The sequence below is a fragment of the Dendropsophus ebraccatus genome, chromosome 6, assembly GCF_027789765.1.
Source record: "Dendropsophus ebraccatus isolate aDenEbr1 chromosome 6, aDenEbr1.pat, whole genome shotgun sequence".
Taxonomy (NCBI): Eukaryota; Metazoa; Chordata; class Amphibia; order Anura; family Hylidae; genus Dendropsophus; species Dendropsophus ebraccatus.
The window spans coordinates 138,367,483-138,380,742 of NC_091459.1; the positions used below are offsets into that span (position 1 = coordinate 138,367,483).

General features: G+C 44.4%; 1 protein-coding gene across 2 annotated transcripts in view; it reads left to right on the forward strand.

Annotated features, from left to right (window-relative positions):
- Positions 1-13,260, forward strand: part of HS1BP3 (HCLS1 binding protein 3) — a 67,367-nt gene that overhangs the window by 24,102 nt on the left and 30,005 nt on the right. The window lies entirely within an intron of this gene.

A 13,260-nucleotide genomic window follows, 5' to 3' on the forward strand; every position in this document is an offset into this window, starting at 1 on the left:
GTTAGAGCTAGGGCAAGAGTCCTATGGATTGTTAGAGCTAGGGCAAGAGTCCCATGGATTGTTAGAATTAGGGCAAGAGTCCCATTGATTGTAAGAGCTAGGACAAGAGTCCCATGGATTGTTAGGGCCAGGGCAAGAGTCCCATGGATTGTTAGAATTAGGGCAAGAGTCCTATGGATTGTTAGAGCTAGGGCAAGAGTCCCATGGATTGTTAGTGCTAGGGCAAGAGTCCTGTGAATTGTAAGAACTAGGGCAAGAGTCCCATGGATTGTTAGAGCTAGGGCAAGAGTCCCATGGATTTTTAGAGCTAGGACAAGAGTCCCATGGATTGTAAGAACTAGGACAAGAGTCCCATAGATTGTTAGGGTCAGGGCAAGAGTCCAATGGATTGTTAGAATTAGGGCAAGAGTCCTGCGGATTGTTAGAGCTAGGACAAGAGTCCCATCGATTGTTAGAGCTAGGACAAGAGTCCCATGGATTGTTAGAGCTAGGGCAAGAGTCCCATGGATTGTTAGAGCTAGGGCAAGAGTCCCATGGATTGTTAGAATTAGGGCAAGAGTCCCGTGGATTGTTAGAGCTAGGGCAAGAGCCCCATGGATTGTTAGAATTAGGGCAGGAGTCCCGTGGATTGTTAGAGCTAGGGCAGGAGTCCCATGGATTGTTAAAGCTAGGGCAAGAGTCCCATGGATTGTAAAAGCTAGGGCAGGAGTCCCGTGGATTGTTAGAGCTAGGGCAAGAGTCCCATGGATTGTTAGAATTAGGGCAAGAGTCCCATGGATTGTAAGAGCTAGGGCAAGAGTCCAATGGATTGTTAGGGCTAGGGCAAGAGTCCTATGGATTGTTAGAGCTAGGGCAAGAGTCCCATGGATTGTTAGAGCTAGGGCAAGAGTCCCATGGATTGTTAGGGCTAGGGCAAGAGTCCTGTGAATTGTAAGAACTAGGGCAAGAGTCCCATGGATTGTTAGGGCTAGGGCAAGAGTCCCATGGATTGTTAGAATTAGGGCAAGAGTCCCATGGATTGTTAGAGCTAGGACAAGAGTCCTATGGATTGTAAGAGCTATGGCAAGAGTCCCATGGATTGTTAGGGCTAGGGCAAGAGTCCCATGGATTGTTAGGGCTAGGGCAAGAGTCCCATGGATTGTTAGAATTAGGGCAAGAATCCCATGGATTGTTAGAGCTAGGACAAGAGTCCTATGGATTGTAAGAGCTAGGACAAGAGTCCCATGGATTGTTAGAGCTAGGACAAGAGTCCCATGGATTGTTAGAATTAGGGCAAGAGTCCCATGGATTGTTAGAATTAGGGCAAGAGTCCCGTGGATTGTTAGAGCTAGGACAAGAGTCCCATGGATTGTTAGAGCAAGGGCAAGAGTCCTATGGATTGTTAGAGCTAGGGGAAGAGTCCTATGGATTGTTAGAGCTAGGGCAAGAGTCCTATGGATTGTTAGAGCTAGGGCAGTAGTCTCATGGATTGTTAGAGCTAGGGCAAGAGTCCCATGGATTGTTAGAGCTAGGGCAGTAGTCTCATGGACTGATAGAACTAGGTCAGTAGTCCAAAGGATTGTTTGAGCTAAGGAAATAGCCCCACAGACTGTTAGAGCTAGGACAATAATCTCATGATTTGGTAAGGCTAGGGCAATAGTCCCATGGATTGTTAAGGGTCAGGCAATAGTCCCAGGGATTGTTAGAGCTAGGACAATAATCTCATGATTTGGTAAGGCGAGGGCAATAGTCCCATGGACTGCTAGAGTTTTGTATTGTATAGAGGTTTCCTTAAGATTACAAATCCCCCGTACAAATCGGCCGAGACCAAACCATGAACACCAGTCAAAACCATCACTCCTTCACTATCAAACTTTGCTGGCAAAACGGTACACTAGTCCAGGACCTATCCTCCTGGTGCCCACTAAACCCCCATTACTAGTAAAGGGCAGGACAAGATGAATGTGATGATCACCATATTTAGCTTCCTCAAAGATACAGAACACATTGCCGGACTCTGGGGAAGGGGAATAAGCCACCAGTTATCAATCCCCTCCTAGATCATGAAGAAAGGACACATAACCCTCCATTACTGTGGCCCACCAGGCTAGCAATGATTCTGAACTCTTCAATCCTGGACATAGAAGGGGGCCGTACACTAGAGTCTAGGATCTCAGCTTGGGTAACGTGTAGCCCAGACGACTATGTGAGACATATAGACAGAGCAGTAATATAGTGCTTTATCATAGCCTTTATGGTACTTTGATGGAATTTGAAGCTATTAACGTGGATAAGGACTGTTCAGAAACACTGACATAGTCCACATAGGAAGCAGATAATAACCCCTCCATGGGCAATAGGGGTTATTAACCTGTCTATTACCATTGGCTATTACTTCCTTACAAAAACAGCACCACCCTTGTGTTCAGGTTGTCTGTGGTATTACAATTCAGTTCCATTTACTTCAATGTAACCCCCGATTCAGTGTTACTGCTGATTCTAGAAGAAAGTAGCCATGTTTTCTAAGCCTGGATAACCCCTTTAGACCACTATGTAAGTCTGATCTGGTCAAATATCTCCCCCCCCCCCCTTACTTACCTGTTTTCTGAACAATACTGTACTTATACCAAAGTGGAAATATATAACACGGCACTTGCTACTTCTTTAGAACAACTTGCTGATGTGCCATGATACACTATCAGTCCTTGTTGCAGCATCCGCTCCTTCTAATAAAAGCACAAAGCCGCAGCAATGCGGCCACAGAACGGACAGAATGACTTGGCCTTTTAGCTTTTCTGCTTAAAGCAGAAGCAGATGCAAAATGTTCTATAAATACCATCCATGTATAGAATCTGTACCCTCTGCTGGACGTAATAACACAGGGAAGAATAAGGAATAAAGACTATAGGTTATTGGGTTTATTGATGAAATGGCAGATTATTAATTGCTAGTTATTAAAGAGGTTCTCCGCAAATGAATTTATATATGAAAAGTGTGGGGGTCCCTAATGTATCAAGTCAGACATATACGGGGTCATGATGTTTGATAAGCTGTCACATGGATAACAGATGAGTATTGGTTGTTAAAGAGTCACTGTCATTAAGAATAACTTTTGACATGTCATCAGGCATGTCAAAAGTTATTGATCGCAGTGGAGACCCGCTGAGATCTGGAGATCTAGTTGGGGAGAGAGTGCAGCGGCTTTACGATCCACTACCCGTTTGTATGAAGTTAAGCTGTCAGAATCAGTGAGCGGCCAGATAGTGGATAGCGCTTCTTTTATGCTCTCTCCCCGGCTATATCTCCTGATCACAGCAGGTCTCAGCAGTGAGGCCTGCTGCCATCAGTAACTTTGACAAAACTGATAACATACCTTGTAGAGTAAAGGGTTCGGAAGCACCAGTCGATCTCTAGGCTCTTAGCAGACAGATACATGTCAGAGGTTCACAATCCCAGTAAAGTGTCACTGTCGTTTTTTTTTTTTTTTTTTGCAGAAATCAATAGTCTAGGTGATTTTAAGAAACTTTGCAATTGGGTTTATTAGGCAAATATGCCATTATCTGCATTCAAAAAAGACTTTCCCAAGCCCCCCCCTCCTCTCTCTCATCCACTACTCATTATCAGGAAATTGTGTCTTGTTGCATCAGACTTGCCCCTGTCTGTTCTATGGAGAGGGGAGAGGGAGGAGGGAGATTAGTCGGCAGCAGAGGTCAGAGAGGTCAGTGCTGACTTCAGAGGAGATAGAGAGAGAAGGATCAGCCAACAACAACAATCGTGTCAGGCGCCCATCATTACGTGTAATAGCCATGTGCGGCTGACGGTTGGTGATTGTAGTATAAAATAATAAAGTATTTACTTACCTTACCACGTTCCCTGTTGTTCCCGGGCCTTCCCTGTTCTCTGCAGCTGCACTGACAGGCCGCTTAACCAATCACTGACCACGGTCCTGGCTCAGCCAGTAATTGGCTGAGCAGCCTATCGGTGTAGAGACTGGAAAACACAAGGCAGAGCTGCAGCTGCAGAGACCAGGGAATGCCCGAGATCACTGGGGAACGTGGTAAGGTAAGTATATACTTTTTTATTTTACACCAGGGCGAGGGCTGCATGGACATCACAAACAAAAAAGTATATATATATATATATACATACAGCCCTCGCTTGCCCGATAGTCGGCTCGTGTAATAGCTCAGTGAAAGAGTGCTGATCTAGCAGATTGGCTATTGTTTACACTTTATGAGCGGGTCGTGTAATAGGACCAAGACGTCAAAAGTTCTTTTTAACAACAGTGACTCTGTAATGGATTGGACTTAGGGCTAAAATGGGGAGTGGAATCTAAGGGATTTTTTATTCTTTCATTCACCCTGAGGCGATGTTCAGACAATGTAAGAGACCAGCAATGGCTGGTCACGGAACGGCCGGTCTCTGAAAAGATCACGCCGGCCGGTACTGCAGTACCAGCCGGATGATCTTTCCCGCCGCAGAGTTCTGATGAGGGCGTATCACTGCGCAACTGCATCAGAACTCCCCACTGCACACAATAGAGTGAGCGGCTCCAGCTGCTCGCTCCACTATGTGCACTGACAGGGTTTACATGTCAGTTTTCTATGGCGCCGCTAGGGATCCCGACGGAGTGTATACTATGTGAATGCGGCCTTAACCCTCTGGATTCCCAAACTAGTTTCCTGGAATAGTTTCCTCGATCAAAAGCTGGGTTGCAAGCATATCAGAGAACCTATACCCAGTACCGACACAGTATATGGATATATACAGTAGTTGTACAAAAGTTGGGGGCAATGTAAACGTACTTCTAGCAACACTGGTAACCAGGACACATAATATACAGTTAGCATGGTCAATAGTGAAGCAAGGGACATTATTACAGACCGTAGGACCTGGTGTTTCTGCCTTACTACACGTGCTATGTATTTCTTCCCGGACGGCTCACATCCCTGTACAGGGCGGCAGATAAGACTGACTGACTCATTAATGCACCTAAAATAGAAAGCAAAAGCCTTTTCAGAATCTGCACAACGTCCTGACGCACGCAGCTCGTTCTCAGCCGAGACGGCCGGGCCAGAGGCGAATCATTAATGAAAAGTGCAATATGACATTTCTTCCATTCAGCGGGAGAGGAACATTATTTAAAGGTTCTTTTCATTTATTTCTTAGCCTATCCGTGTGTTTTTATTCAGAACAAGGTAACAATGGATCCTTGTAATGGCAGCGCGCTCCTTACTCACGTGTACAGCGAACTAAATTGGTTCACTGGACCGGCATGAAAACTCACAATCATTGACATTTTATACGGAGGGGGGGGGGATGTTAAAAGCTTTCGCTCTTTCATTTCCCTTTATATAAACAAATGAGAGGGATTTGCTTTGGGGCTGGGAGCTGGCGAGGAGGCCACGTGGAGGTGCATGTGTTTATGTATGAGTACAGGCGGGGGCTCATAAAGCCATCCTTGTACCATAGTGAATGGTGCCTCAGTATGGAGGAGGTCACTGCCTGCCTCCCGTGTAAGTCCCCGGTGTTATATTGCAATGTGCTGTTCCTTTGCCCATAGACCCAGCTGCTTCAGGCCAGACACGCGGAGCACTGCTTACATCATCTCTCATAGCAGAACTGTAGGCTCTTCACCAGCGTTACGTAGGTTCTGTCTACAGTTACATTACAGTAACGCTAAAGCTCACAGTCCTTCTCTGTGTCTTCAGGGAAAGAAAACATTGGACGGTGTATCTTGAGGAAAAGTGAACATATTTTTCAAGGGAGGTCTGAATGCTATAATATTACAAACAGTGGCCAATAGATTTCTGGTGATACGTTAAACCAGGGATTACTGTGGTTGCTGTTCTGGAGTCGGGGGGGGGGGGGGGGGTGTTCATCCCTGTGATGGGGCAATTGGTCGGCCTTCCTCTGGATCCACGCAGTAGGGTTTTTTTTAGGATAGACTTGATGGACTCGTCTATATTGGCCTATGGGTCAGGTTTTATTGGGTAAATGATGTCTGTGTCCAGTGACCCAACAGCACAGGTGAAGACGAATCGCTCCTGTCCGGGGCATCTCTGTTAGTAATGGACCAGGCAGGGGCGCCGTCTGTCTCCATTATATCCCCACTTACATATGTTAGCAGCCTGCATCTCTTTCTTCCCAATCCTGACGGAGTTCACCACATTCGGCAACCTGAGTAATGTTAGACAGCTCAAGGTTATCTGTATAGGAGCGCCGATCTTCGTGATTACAGTCAGTCAGTCATACTGTTGGTTTTGCGAACAATCGCTGTATCGTTCTTGTCGGCAGCACATACCCTATTACACAGTGAGATCAGCGGCTTACGGCCATTGTTTGGCATCTCTTTGTTCCCGATCCTGCAGGAGTTTGCCACATTCAGCAACCTGAGTAAGGGACATGTTAGACGAGGTTATCTGTATACGAGCGCCGATCTTCGTGATTATTCACAAAGCCTTTGCAAAGCTTCATCAGTCGTACAGCCGGGTGGTATGAAAGATCGCTGGATTATTCTTATGACTCCTTCTGGCAATCACATCCCCTATTACGCGGCAAGATGTACGGCTGATGGCCAATTTTTTGGGCATCTCGGAACAAGCCCAATTGGCCAGTGAACCAGCGTATGCTTGAGTGTGGGGGAGGATGAAAGAAGTAACATGCTATCACCTCCAGTGGGGACCTGGGACGTGACATGTTAGGCCCGCTCGGCTAGTCAGCTGCCATAGCTGGGCTCCACATCGGCCCCTGACTTGCTTCGCGAGCCTGGCACGTCATGTCCTAGGTTCCCACTCAGACCCAGAAGTAAAGGTAAGAGCATGTTACTTCTTTCATCCTCCCCAGCACTTCGCGTAAAACCACCCCAGCCTGGAGTTCTCCTTTAACGTTAAATTTTATATACATATATATACATATACACTTTTATATATACTTTTTCCTTTTGCTCATATATGCTTTGGCAGTTGTGACACCTGAACGCACCAATGTACCTGTTCCTGAGAAAAGGATTTGGCTGCTCCCTTTTCTGAAGAAGAATGGAACAAAGCCTTCATACTGTCACATAAAATGCCTCTGGCATGTGGTTCTCAGAGGAAAACTTTAAAAGTTATACTACCGCCTGGCCCCTTAAGGAGAGCTGGCGATGCGGTTCTGAGATGGAACCTGGGCTGCACGCGGCCGAGCAGCCCCAAAAATTAAGGGGGTTATCCAGCGCTACAAAAACATGGCCACTTTCTTCCACAGACAGCCCCTCTCTTGTCTCCAGCTTGTGCGGGTTTTTGCTGCTCAGTTCCATTGAAGTGAATGGAGCTTAATTGCAAACCGCACCTGACCTGGAGACAATAGTAGTGCTGTCTATGAAAGAAAGTGGCCATGTTTTTGTAGCGATGGATAACCCCTTTAAGATGATTGAGAAATGGAAGAAGAAATATAACAGTATAAAGACTATCTATCGATCTATCTATCGATCGATCTATCTATCTATTATCTATCTATCTCTTCTATATATCTTATATCTACAGTATCTGTAATACTTTACTGAAATCTTTGAAGTGGCTTGAGAAAGATCTCGCAATGAGATTGAAACGTTGCATGCATTTTCTGCTTTATATGGAATAAAACACTTGGAAGTTTTTTCACAAGAAGGTTGTGCTGCGGATTTCTTGGTTTATCTAGTGGGGAGACGTGGATTCGGTCTCCAGCCGCCGGCACCCGAACTTAACCCTTACAGAGTGCACTCCGTTGTGGAAGCTTATCTATCTCCTATCTATCTATCTATCTAGATCATGATCATGATTAAGCGCAGAAGCGTGAAACGCGTAGGTCTTTGTTTGCCCATCATGGGATTTTAATGCACGAATAAAAGTTATATTTTATCCACTACGTCCCGGAGTGCCGACTTCCCAATCCCCCTTCTCCTCTTGCTGAAGTTTAGCCTACGGCGTCTGGCCAACGCCCTGGAGTTCGAGCACCCACCTTTGCACTCAACCTGTTCCTGCTATCCCTGAAGGACTGGTGAGCTGTATCTATTTTTTCTTTTTATCTATCTATCTATTGATCTATCTATCTCCTATGTATCTCCTATCTATCTATCTATCTATCTATCTATCTATCTATCTATCTATCTATCTCCTATCTATCTATCTATCTATCTATCTATCTATCTATCTATCTATCTATCTCCTATCCATCTATCTATCTATCTATCTATCTCCTATCTATCTATCTCCTATCTATCTTCTATCTATCTATCTATCTCCTATCTATCTATCTATCTATCTATCTATCTATCTATCTATCTATCTATCTATCTATCTCCTATCTATCTATCTATCTATCTATCTATCTATCTATCTCCTATCTATCTATCATCTATCTATCTATCTATCTATCTATCTATCTATCTATCTCCTATCTATCTATCTATCTATCTATCTATCTATCTATCTCCTATCTATCTATCTCCTATCTATCTATCTATCTCCTATCTATCTATCTATCTATCTATCTCCTATCTATCTATCTGGCCTGATCGTACGATTAACGATGTTGGAGTAACGATTTTTTTTTCATATTTATCAGCGTTTAGACGGTACATTATATCGTACGGAAAATCGTTTTGTGATCGCTTAAGCCTATCTCACACATCGGCGAACAACTGTATACACGGAACGATCTGCGAATTTTTTGTGAACGACGAACGATGACTTGAGAACATGTTGAAAGATCAAAATGGACGACTTCTCATTCGTCGTTTGATCGTTCGCTGCGTTTACACGTACGATTTTCGTTCAAATTCGATCGTTATCGCGCAAATTCGCGCGATAATCGTTCTATCTATCTATCTACAGTATACCTTGTTATCTGCGTTCTGGTCATAAAACTCACTTGAATCTCTCAGGATACAGGGCCATATATAAGGCTTGGACTGACCACGTCCTGTGTCTCCTTATATCATGACAAACTACATACTGTATATAAAAGGGATCCATTATTTAGGTTGATAAGTCTGAATAGCAAAATGAACCACAAAAGAAAAGAGGTTTACATAGATTCTGGGCAAGGTTTAAACACTATGGGGGAGATTTATCAAACATGGTGTAAAGTAAAACTGGCTCAGTTGCCCCTAGCAACCAATCAGATTCCACCTGTCATTCCTCACAGACTCTTTGGAAAATGAAAGGTGGAATCTGATTGGTTGCTAGGGGCGACGGAGCCAGTTTCACTTCCCACCATGTTTGATAAATCTTCCCCAATGAATTTGACAAATCTCGGTATAGCACAGTTACACTGTGACTTACCTGCACCTCCCAAATATCTTCAGTATATATACACCTGTACACAGACATACTTTACATTTACATACACACACACACACCCATATCTATTCTTACACACCTACACACAATTATTCATACATGCATAGCTATACCAACAGTATACAGTATAAGTCTCTCTTCTAGATCCTCCCAAAGGTGTTGGATGGTGTTGAGATCTGGGCTCTGTGTGGCCAGTAACCAGACTATTAGAGATGAGCATCACTCAAATATGTTTTAGCTGTAACGCTCAGAATTTGAAATCCAGTGGCTGACAAAGTGGATGCAGCCCTAAAGAGTCCTGAACCCCCTAGATCCATTATTCCAGAGAACACATTTAAACTGCCCCATAGTTGAATGACAGCAGCTTTACACCACTCCACCCAATGCTTGTCATTGTACTTGGTGATGTAAGACTTGCATGCAGCAGCTCAGCCATGGAAACCAATGTCGCAACGTTCCTGCCAGGGCACAGGTTTCTATAGCTGATTTTATTGTCAAATGATGTTTGGTCTCAAAGCCTTGGCAAGTAGAGATGAGCGATTTTACAGTAAGTTTGAGTTTGCAAAACCCCCAACTCTCTGCATTTGAATCCCGGTGGCTGAAGATAGATGCAACCTTAGGGCTACCTGGAAAACATGGATGCAGCCTATTACGTCTTGTGAGCCCGAACTTAATGTAAGGCTGGGTTCACACTACAGTTTTGCAATCCATTTTTTTCATCCATTTTTTGGAAAAAACGGATGCGTGTGTGCATCCGTTTTGATCCGTTTTTCCATTGAATTCTATTATAAAAAAAAAAAAAAAAGATCAAAACGGAATAGTTTTTTAACGTACACAAAAACATAGTCAACCTTATTTTTGTGTCTGTTAAAAAAAACAGGATCAATTTTTTTAAATAATGAAATTCAATGGAAAAAAACGGATCAAAACAGATGCACAAACATGAATCTGTTTTTTTCCATCCTTTTTTCATCCATTATTTGAAAAAAATGAATTGCAAAAACGTAATGTGAACCCATTTTAACTTCACTCATTTCTATTGGCAACTTTTATGGTTGTAGACCTGTGGCTGTGACCTTGTAGACCTGTGACCTTGTAGACCTGTGACTGTGACCTTGTAGACCTGTGACCTTGTAGACCTGTGGCTGTGACCTTGTAGACTTGTGGCAGTGACCTTGTAGACCTGTGACCTTGTAGACCTGTGACCTTGTAGACCTGTGACCTTGTAGACCTGTGGCTGTGACCTTGTAGACTTGTGACTGTGACCTTGTAGACCTGTGACCTTGTAGACCTGTGGCTGTGACCTTGTAGACTTGTGGCTGTGACCTTGTAGACCTGTGGCTGTGACCTTGTAGACCTGTGGCTGTGACCTTGTAGACCTGTGACTGTGACCTTGTAGACTTGTGGCTGTGACCTTGTAGACCTGTGGCTGTGACCTTGTAGACCTGTGACTGTGACCTTGTAGACCTGTGACCTTGTAGACTTGTGGCAGTGACCTTGTAGACCTGTGGCTGTGACCTTGTAGACCTGTGACTGTGACCTTGTAGACCTGTGACTGTGACCTTGTAGACCTGTGACCTTGTAGACTTGTGGCAGTGACCTTGTAGACCTGTGGCTGTGACCTTGTAGACCTGTGACCTTGTAGACCTGTGACCTTGTAGACCTGTGACTGTGACCTTGTAGACCTGTGACCTTGTAGACCTGTGGCAGTGATCTTGTAGACTGGTGGCTGTGGGTTCAGCGATCACGCGTTTAGTGTATATTCTATTTCTCTGACTTCTTATTCTCTCCCCATGGCTGACATTTCTGCCGCAGTGTAGATGTACATGAGACCGGCTGGTAGAAAATGCCTTGAAAAGTCCCATCCCACCATTGCTGGGTCTGCGACCGGAAGGTTAATTATAAGGTGTTCTTGCCGGGTAATAAAATGGCGCGATGGATTCTTCAGCACACGGTAAAGGCTAATCTCGGAATCATCGTAAAATCGGCCACTTCTTCTTCCAAGCCGGGCAATTTATTGTGACATTTACTGCGCTGATATATGGAATTGTGGAAAACAGCGAGGACAGGGTTTAATATAAGATCGGAGGATGGGATGTTATCTTATAACTAGTCCCGTCATTTATATTTCTGTAACTCTACAGTTTAACCCTTCATTCACCTTAGTTAAAGGGAACCAATCACCTCAAAAACGCATATCCAGCTTTTGAAATGTGCTGTTAGACCACACACCATACTTGCCACGCTTGTTTTCATAGCCTCCTTGCCTCCCCCGTAACTTTATAAAACTGGCGCCCTGTATGCAAATTACCTCAGGTAGTCATCCGGGCGGTGTGCAGCTAGCAGGTAGTCACGGTCCCCTGGGCGTTCTTCCACTGTGATTCAAATGGCCAAGTACTGTAGCTGTGACGTCACTCAGATCAACCGATGTCAGAAAGTTATACAGATTTGTAAATTACTTCTATTTAAAAATCTCCAGTCTTCCAGTACTTATCAGCTGCTGTATGCCCTGCAGGAAGTGTATTTTTCCCAGTCCGACACAGTGCTCTCTGCTGCCACCTCTGTCCATGTCAGGAACTGTCCAGAGCAGGAGAGGTTTTCTATGGGAATTTCCTACTGCTCTGGACAGTTCCTGTAACGGACAGAGGTGAAAACATTACTTTCTGCAGGACATACATCAGCTGATAAATACTGGAAGGCTTGATTTGATTAAAAGTAATTTACGAATCCGTATAACTTTCTGACACCAAATAATTTAAAACAATTTTTTTTCCCTCTGGAGTACCCCTTTAAGATCTGCTTCAGGCAGCTTCCTTTGCGACTGCTGACCAGTGATGTCCCAGATGTGCTCGATGGAAGACGCTGCAGGCCGTGGTAGCATGTTTGGCTAGTCAGAGTAGCGGAAGCAATATCCAGCCTGGTTAAAGTGTTAAAAGTGTACCTGTCATTACAAAAAAACTTTTGGTCGGTCCGGGTCTGAGTAGTCACACCTGTACCGATTGTGAGAACTAGCGGCAGAAGAGTCAAGCTCCATAGACTTACATGTGACACAGAGCGGAGAGTGGATGCTCTAAGCACAGTCTTCTCCCGGCTCGTACTCTCCACCAGTGCGGCTGTGAACACTCACACCTGGACCGATGAAAGCTTTTGACATCTCTTAATGTCAAAAGTTTTTTGTGAGTACAGTGACACTTTAATAAACAGCTCCTGGCAGCCTTTGTTCTTGTTAGCCATTGTCTGTGTCATCTAAGGATGCAGCAGCCCGCAGGAACGTCCTCCTAGCTGCGGAGAGTGTATCCTCCAGAACCAGCCGGGACCGGCATGACTTGTTTACATTCTCTGTGGGTGCCAACCGCTGTGCTCTCTCCCCTCTATAGTCGTGTGTGTATTGCAGTGATGCTAACCATCCGCATAGTGACATCTAACAATTACCATTATCCCAGCCAGCCGGCCTGTTCCATATTTAGATCTCCAGAAATTATTATTGGCTTTTATACTCTATTATGAAAGCATTACCGAGAAAGTGAGATAATACCATGGCCTCCTCAGGGCGGTTTCTCACCCTGCGACTTAATAAGGCGGTTGTGTAACGCTGCACACCGTGTTCCGAGCAGCAGTCAATAGAACAAATTGTTTTTCTACCTATAGACAGTAGGCAACTTAAATATACAGTGAATTACAAACTGCTTCCACCCAAAAAGAAAAAAAAAAAAGTGGTTCGGGTGAGGTTGGTTGATTTCACTTGTTATTCTTCGAAAACCAAACAAAATAGGCGGAGCTGTTCTCCCGCCGTACAAGAATCCAAGAGGTCTGTCAGCTTTCTACTAATGAATTAACATTAACATTTTGTGTGCTGTAAATCTGCCACTAGGTTTATGCTGCCCTAAACTAGAGCAGCATACACTAGTGAACAGATTAGTGTTCTACTTACATCATTCTGTTCAGCCGTTTTCCTAATATG